Source organism: Eriocheir sinensis, chromosome 37 (genome assembly GCF_024679095.1).
Source record: "Eriocheir sinensis breed Jianghai 21 chromosome 37, ASM2467909v1, whole genome shotgun sequence".
NCBI classification, from domain to species: domain Eukaryota; kingdom Metazoa; phylum Arthropoda; class Malacostraca; order Decapoda; family Varunidae; genus Eriocheir; species Eriocheir sinensis.
Genome location: NC_066545.1, coordinates 12,773,071 through 12,779,070, shown reverse-complemented (window position 1 = coordinate 12,779,070; position 6,000 = coordinate 12,773,071). Strand labels below are relative to the sequence as shown.

Genomic DNA, 6,000 nt, shown 5'->3' with positions numbered 1-6,000 from the left:
TCCCCTTCCTCCTCTCACATTCTTCCCCTCTCTCACTTTTCCCCATTTCCTCCTCCCTTCTTCCTTTCCATCCTTCCTTCCCTTTCTCTTCCCTCACTCCCTGTCCCCTCTATCAGTCTTGCCCATTTCCCATTCTTCTTCCCTCCTTCCTTCCCTTTCCTCCCCTTCATCCTTTCTCTTTCTTTGCCTTGTCCTCTCCCCTCACTCTCTTTCTCCCTCCTCCTTCCCCCCTTTCCCCTCCCCTCTCTTCCTCCAAACATACATTCCCCCTTACTTCCTCTCCCTCACTCACTTCCTCCGTCCTTCCCCTCTCTTCTCCCCCTTCCCTTCCCTTCCTTTCCTCTTCCTCATAATTCACAACCCGGAAACAACAAGCAGAAAAAAACACAATAGCAGAATATGCATGGACACACACACACACACACACACACACACACACACACACACACATTATATTTCCGTTTGGTGGATAACAAGATGATAATTGTAACGAAGAAGAAGAAGAAGAAGAAGAAGACGAAAGAAGATAAGCTTATGGGAGCAAAAGATAAACAGGAAAGAAGAATTAGATAAAGAGGAGGAGGAGGAGGAGGAGGAGGAGGAGGAGGAGGAGCAAAAGAAGAAAGGACACATAATAGAACAAGGTCATGATGATTAAAAAAAAACATGCATATTCACACACACACACACACACACACACACACACACACACACACACACACACACACACACACACACATGTATATCAATTTTCCGGTCTTTCTTCACTGCTTCTAAAAATATACACAAACAATGATAATAAAGTTTCCTGTAGTAGTAGTAGTAGTACATACATACATACATACATACATACATACATACATACACATAACTGTTACACACTGCCTTCAAACCAACCCCTTCTTCTTCTTCTTCTTCTTCTTCTTCTTCTTCTCAACCACCGCCCTCTCGTAAGCACACGTGTTCTACCCACTCCAAATCCCCTCCGCTCCCCCCCTTTTTCCCTTCCTCTCTCCCTCCTTACCTCCCCCTCCTCTTCCTCTTCCCTTCCCCCCTCCGCTGGGCACAAAATGAGGACCAGATGGCTAAGGACCGTGAAGGGAGAAGGAAAAAAAGAAATAGAAAGAAAAGATGGACGAGAAAGAAAGAGAAAATGAAAGACTAATAGAAAAAGAATTGAGAAACGATGGAATAGAAGATGAAGAGGAGGAAGAAAGAGAAGTAGAGGAAGAGAAGGAGGAAGAGGAGAAAAACAAGAAAAACAAAACAGGGTCGGAAGGAAGATAAAGACTGTTCTATGGAAATCAACAAAGGAGGAGGAGGAGGAGGAGGAGATTAGCAGTAAGAAGAGAAGTAAGACCCGAAAAACAATTAGACTGAAGAAAAGGAGGAGGAGGAGGAGGAGGAGCAGGAAATACCCTCCTCCTCCTCCTCCTCCCCCTCCCCCCCCTTCGAGGATGTGTCGCTAGAGGGGATTTTAATGCCGTGTCGAGCCTGACCCTGACCCTTATGAGAGAGAGAGAGAGAGAGAGAGAGAGAGAGAGAGAGAGAGAGAGAGAGAGAGAGAGAGAGAAGCTCAAAGATAAAGGAAATACACACACACACACACACACACACACACACACACACACACACACGAGAGGGGGAAGGCTGGAAAAGTTGACGTATTCCAGAAGCTGCGTGGGTATGTGTGGTCCAACGTTCGATACCGCCTAACACTGACTTGAGTACAGGGAATGGAGAGAAGGAAGGATGAAGGAGTGGAAGTGTAAATAAAATACGACCCCCAAACATGAAAAGGGGTCCACCAATAAGTGCTTTGAGGCGGTAGACATAAATAGATAGACAGATAGATAGATAGATAGAGAGAGAGAGAGAGAGAATGAGAGGAATAACACTGAAAGACATGGATATAAAACTACTCTCTCTCTCTCTCTCGGGCCAGACAGTTCTCACCTTCGAAAAAGAGAAAGGAGGAAGAACATATTGTAGACGAAGGAAGGGAGGGAGGAAGGGAGGAGGGGAGGTAGAGAAAGGGGGGGAGGGGGAAGGGAGGGATGGTGAGAAAGGATAAAGAAGACCTTCCCTTGCCCCCCTTTCCCTTCCTCCCCTTCCCTCCTCTTCCTTTTCCACTTTCCCTCCATCCTTTCCTCCCTCCCTTTTTTCCTCCCTCCATTCCCAAAATTAGAGGAAGCCATTACGATTTTCAGTTTTTCCTCCTCCTCCTCCTCCTCTTCTCTTCTTCTTCTTCCTCCTGGATCTTCTCTTCTTACTGTTTTCTTTTTTCCCTTCTATTTTTAACTGTTTATTTTCCTTCATGCCTTTTCTTCTTCTCCTTCCTCTTCCTTTTCTTTTTCTTCTTTTTACTTTCTCCTTCCTTTATCTTCTTCCTTCTCTCCTTTGTCTTTTTCTTTCTTTCTCTTCACCTTTCAGATTCTCTTACAGTATTTCTCCTCTACTTTTTATTATTATTTTTGATCTTCCTCCTCTTCCTCTTCATCCCCTTCTTCATCTTTATTTTCCCTTTTTCTTGATCTTTTTTTCTCTCCCTCTTTCTCCTTTTCTTCTTGTCTCCCTGTATGTTGTCCCTTCATCCCTCCTCCTCCTTCTCCTCCTCCTCCTCCTTCCAATATGGCGGGAAGTCCTTGCTTGAAGTGGCGGTAAAGGGAGGAGACGCCCATAGAAAAGTGTGTGTGTGTGTGTGTGTGTGTGTGTGTGTGTGTGTGTGTGTGTGTGTTCCTTTAGGATACCACCCACTTCGCTACCTTACCCCCCCTCCCCCCCATCTCTCTCAAGTCTCAACCACACACAGACAGACACACACCACCCACGCAGTCAGTCTCTCTCTCTCTCTCTCTCTCTTCGTCTTTTAGCCCTCCTTTCTCCTTCAAAATCCTCTTTTTTTTTATATTTCTTTTATATTTTCCATTATTTTCCTTCCTCCTCCTCCTCCTCCTGCTCCTCTTCTTCTTCTTCTTCTATGCTCTTTACCTTTCTTTTATCCTCTTCCTCCTCTTCTTCCATCTTTTTCCCCTCTCTCTCTCTCTCTCTCTCTCTCTCTCTCTCTCTCTCTCTGTTGTGATAGGCTCTGGTTCATACCCTAAATAAACCTTCATTTCTATTGTCAGGAGGAGGAGGAGGAGAGAGAGATGGAAGAAAGGAGAGACAGGGGACGGAGGGAGAAAATGGGGGGTAGGGGAGGGACAGGATACCCTACTTTCTATGTCTTCTATTTTCTCCACAAACCCTCAACTCTCTCTCTCTCTCTCTCTCTCTCTCTCTCTCTCTCTCTCTCTCTCTCTCTCTCTCTCTCTCTCTCTCTCTCTCTCAGTATTAGTAGCAGTAGTGGAAGTTGTAATAATAAGAAAAAAGGAAGAACTAGAAGAAGAAAGAAGAGGAAGTAGAAGAACAACAACAAGAACAACAACAACAACAATAATATTAAGTTTACTAAAAAGAAAGAAAATAAAAAGGTTATAATCTTACCTTATCGTCGAGGTTCCGGTGACTCCAACAGAAACCTCCGGAACCTAAAAGAAAGACAAACGCAATATTAAAACAAACTCCAGCTCAGCCAACGAAAAAAATAAAAATAATAATAATACTGCACGGGATTATTACAAGAAGCCTCCCTTTAAATAGCTCCATCCGCCTCGTTTTCTTCTTCTACTCGGCAGCGTCTATGTTGAGGGTAACTTGTCTTTTTTTTAGTTGGGTCGTTTTATTATTTTATTCAGTGTTGTGCAAGTGTGTGTGTGTGTGTGTGTGTGTGTGTGTGTGTGTGTGTGTGTGTGTGTGTGTGTGTGTGTGTGTGTCAACAATTTCAGGCATACATACATACATAAAGGGCCCAATACATAACAAGAATAAAGAACACAATACATAAAATATACATACATACATGAAGAGGGGTTGTGAGATCAATGTCTAGACTCCCTACTATGAAAAATCAAAACTAAAAATGGTTAAGAGAACAAAATTGAAGCCATACTAAAGGCAATTAATATATGCCAGAGCAGTGACCAATTTTTTTTTTTTTTTTTTTTTACAACAAATAATGGAACAGTCTCCCCTTCAGTGTTGTAGGGGCCCAGCGTGAACTCTTTTAAATAAGTATGACAAACTGGAGGCAGAATCACTGAGACGAGGCACCCTTATGAGTTATTTAGCTCCCTAGCCTCTTCACCATCACTAAGGTATGCATGTATATTGATGACAAAGAAATATGTGTACAAGCAGGGACAACTAGGGTAAGGGCAGTGCACTTAACCACCCCGAGCTGTATTTTTTTCCCCCTCTTCCTGAATAGTCACAATCTCCACTGAACATGCCATACCCTGAGAGGTAGTGGGGGTATACCTACCACTGATCAGGCCGGACCAATAGTGCTCATCCTAAAGGGGTAGCTATAACCATTTCTAGCCGACTGTAGCACTCTGTCATTGGGGTTACTTAGGTTGACAAGTGCATGATGCTGGTGAGGTTGAAGCAGTATACCCCCCAATCAAGATGCGTGAACTTGACGAGAAAGAGATGTTCTATGCCAAGCTTGACTCTATACGCAACTGGTGCCCCACACATGACACTTAGGTCGGTTTTACAAGACACTTTTGCTTCTCACATTAGATATCTATTTCTTAAGGTCAAAGAGGGGGTCAATCGGGTTCTAATGAGTGTTTCTACAGGGCCATGGTACAGAGGAAGGGTCACACTACCACCAGGGTCATAGAACTACTCCTGGAAATGCCCACAACTCCAACGAAAGCCTTGTCAAATGGGTGTTCTTGGGCAATGAAATGTCTAATAATATGACCCTTGTTGTCTTAGGGGACTTTAAAAAATCTACTGGCACAGAGAGAGACGGCTACGAGTTATGTGTTGGTCCCCACGGCTCTGGCACCAGAACGTCAAAAGATCACTCCTTCCGAACTTATGAACCAGAGAGGCAATGAGGCTGCAAGGCTGACATAAGGTGAGGATAACTGTAGGAAAAGGAGCATGCATCAGGACAATCCTATCATAGCTACATCCTTCTGGAGGTTCTGAGCAATATTTAAGATTTTTCTGCATCCTACTTTTTCTTCTACATCTTACTTTCTTCCACCAACTTAATATTAACTAGAGTAGAAATGCAAAGTTTTGGAGCCATCTGATTACCTAATGTAGAATCACTTAGGTTTAAGGACAGATCACCTTGTCTGGACTATGGGGTCTGTGTGGTCTGATTTTCTATGTAAATCTACTTCTGGAAGCTCCAAGCGACTGGTGGGATTACTATAACATGTCAGCAGATATTTGACTTTTCCTCAGCCTACAGTAAAAAATCTCCATAGTGTTCTGATCCACTCGATGTTTATTCTACACACTATGCCTGGTTACTACAACTATAAAAAGTACTAAAGGGTTGGCCAGCTTGCTATGCCCCATGAAGGACTGTTGAAAACCAGCAGCAAAGGTTGTGTGGCACAGGTGATGTCACAGTCTTTTTGATAATGTATGCCCCTATTGAGAGTGTTTAAGTCATAGCTAGGAGAAAATACAGATGAAGGAAGGCTGATTCATACCTAACTATTTAGTGAAGTCAACCTGCTAACAGAGTAATTATTAGGGTATATTTCACCCCCTGCCTGCATACCTGAAGCTTAGGTTAGTCTGGAGAGCACAGTCCCTTTGTTGTGAGGCCACCCTGCCTGCCCTGGTGCCCTCAACACTTGCAGAAGCGGCAGTGGAAGATTACTCATGTGGGGAGCAAATGAATGGCCCGGAAATGCTTGCCCTCCTATCCATGCCTGTATTCTGTCCTCAAAAGCTATGTCATCAGCATGCAAACATCAATAATATGTGTCACTTTGAGGCGAGATCTGACCTCTCATAATGGATGGCAAATGTAGCAGCTAGTGTTACAGGACCCATGTCAGGTGTAGTCTATGGGGGCCCCTAGGTGGGATTACATATGGGCCACCCAAATATATATAACCCCTCCTGCATTTCATCATCATC

General features: G+C 43.8%; 1 protein-coding gene across 1 annotated transcript in view; it reads right to left on the bottom strand.

Moving 5' to 3' along the window:
- Nucleotides 1-3,527, bottom strand: part of LOC127008270 (speckle-type POZ protein B-like) — a 118,208-nt gene extending 114,681 nt beyond the window's left edge. The window contains exon 1 of the mRNA XM_050880055.1: nucleotides 3,487-3,527. The gene's annotated coding sequence lies outside the window, so the exon portion shown is untranslated. The remainder of the gene's footprint in view (nucleotides 1-3,486) is intronic.
- Nucleotides 3,528-6,000: the final 2,473 nt, after the last annotated feature.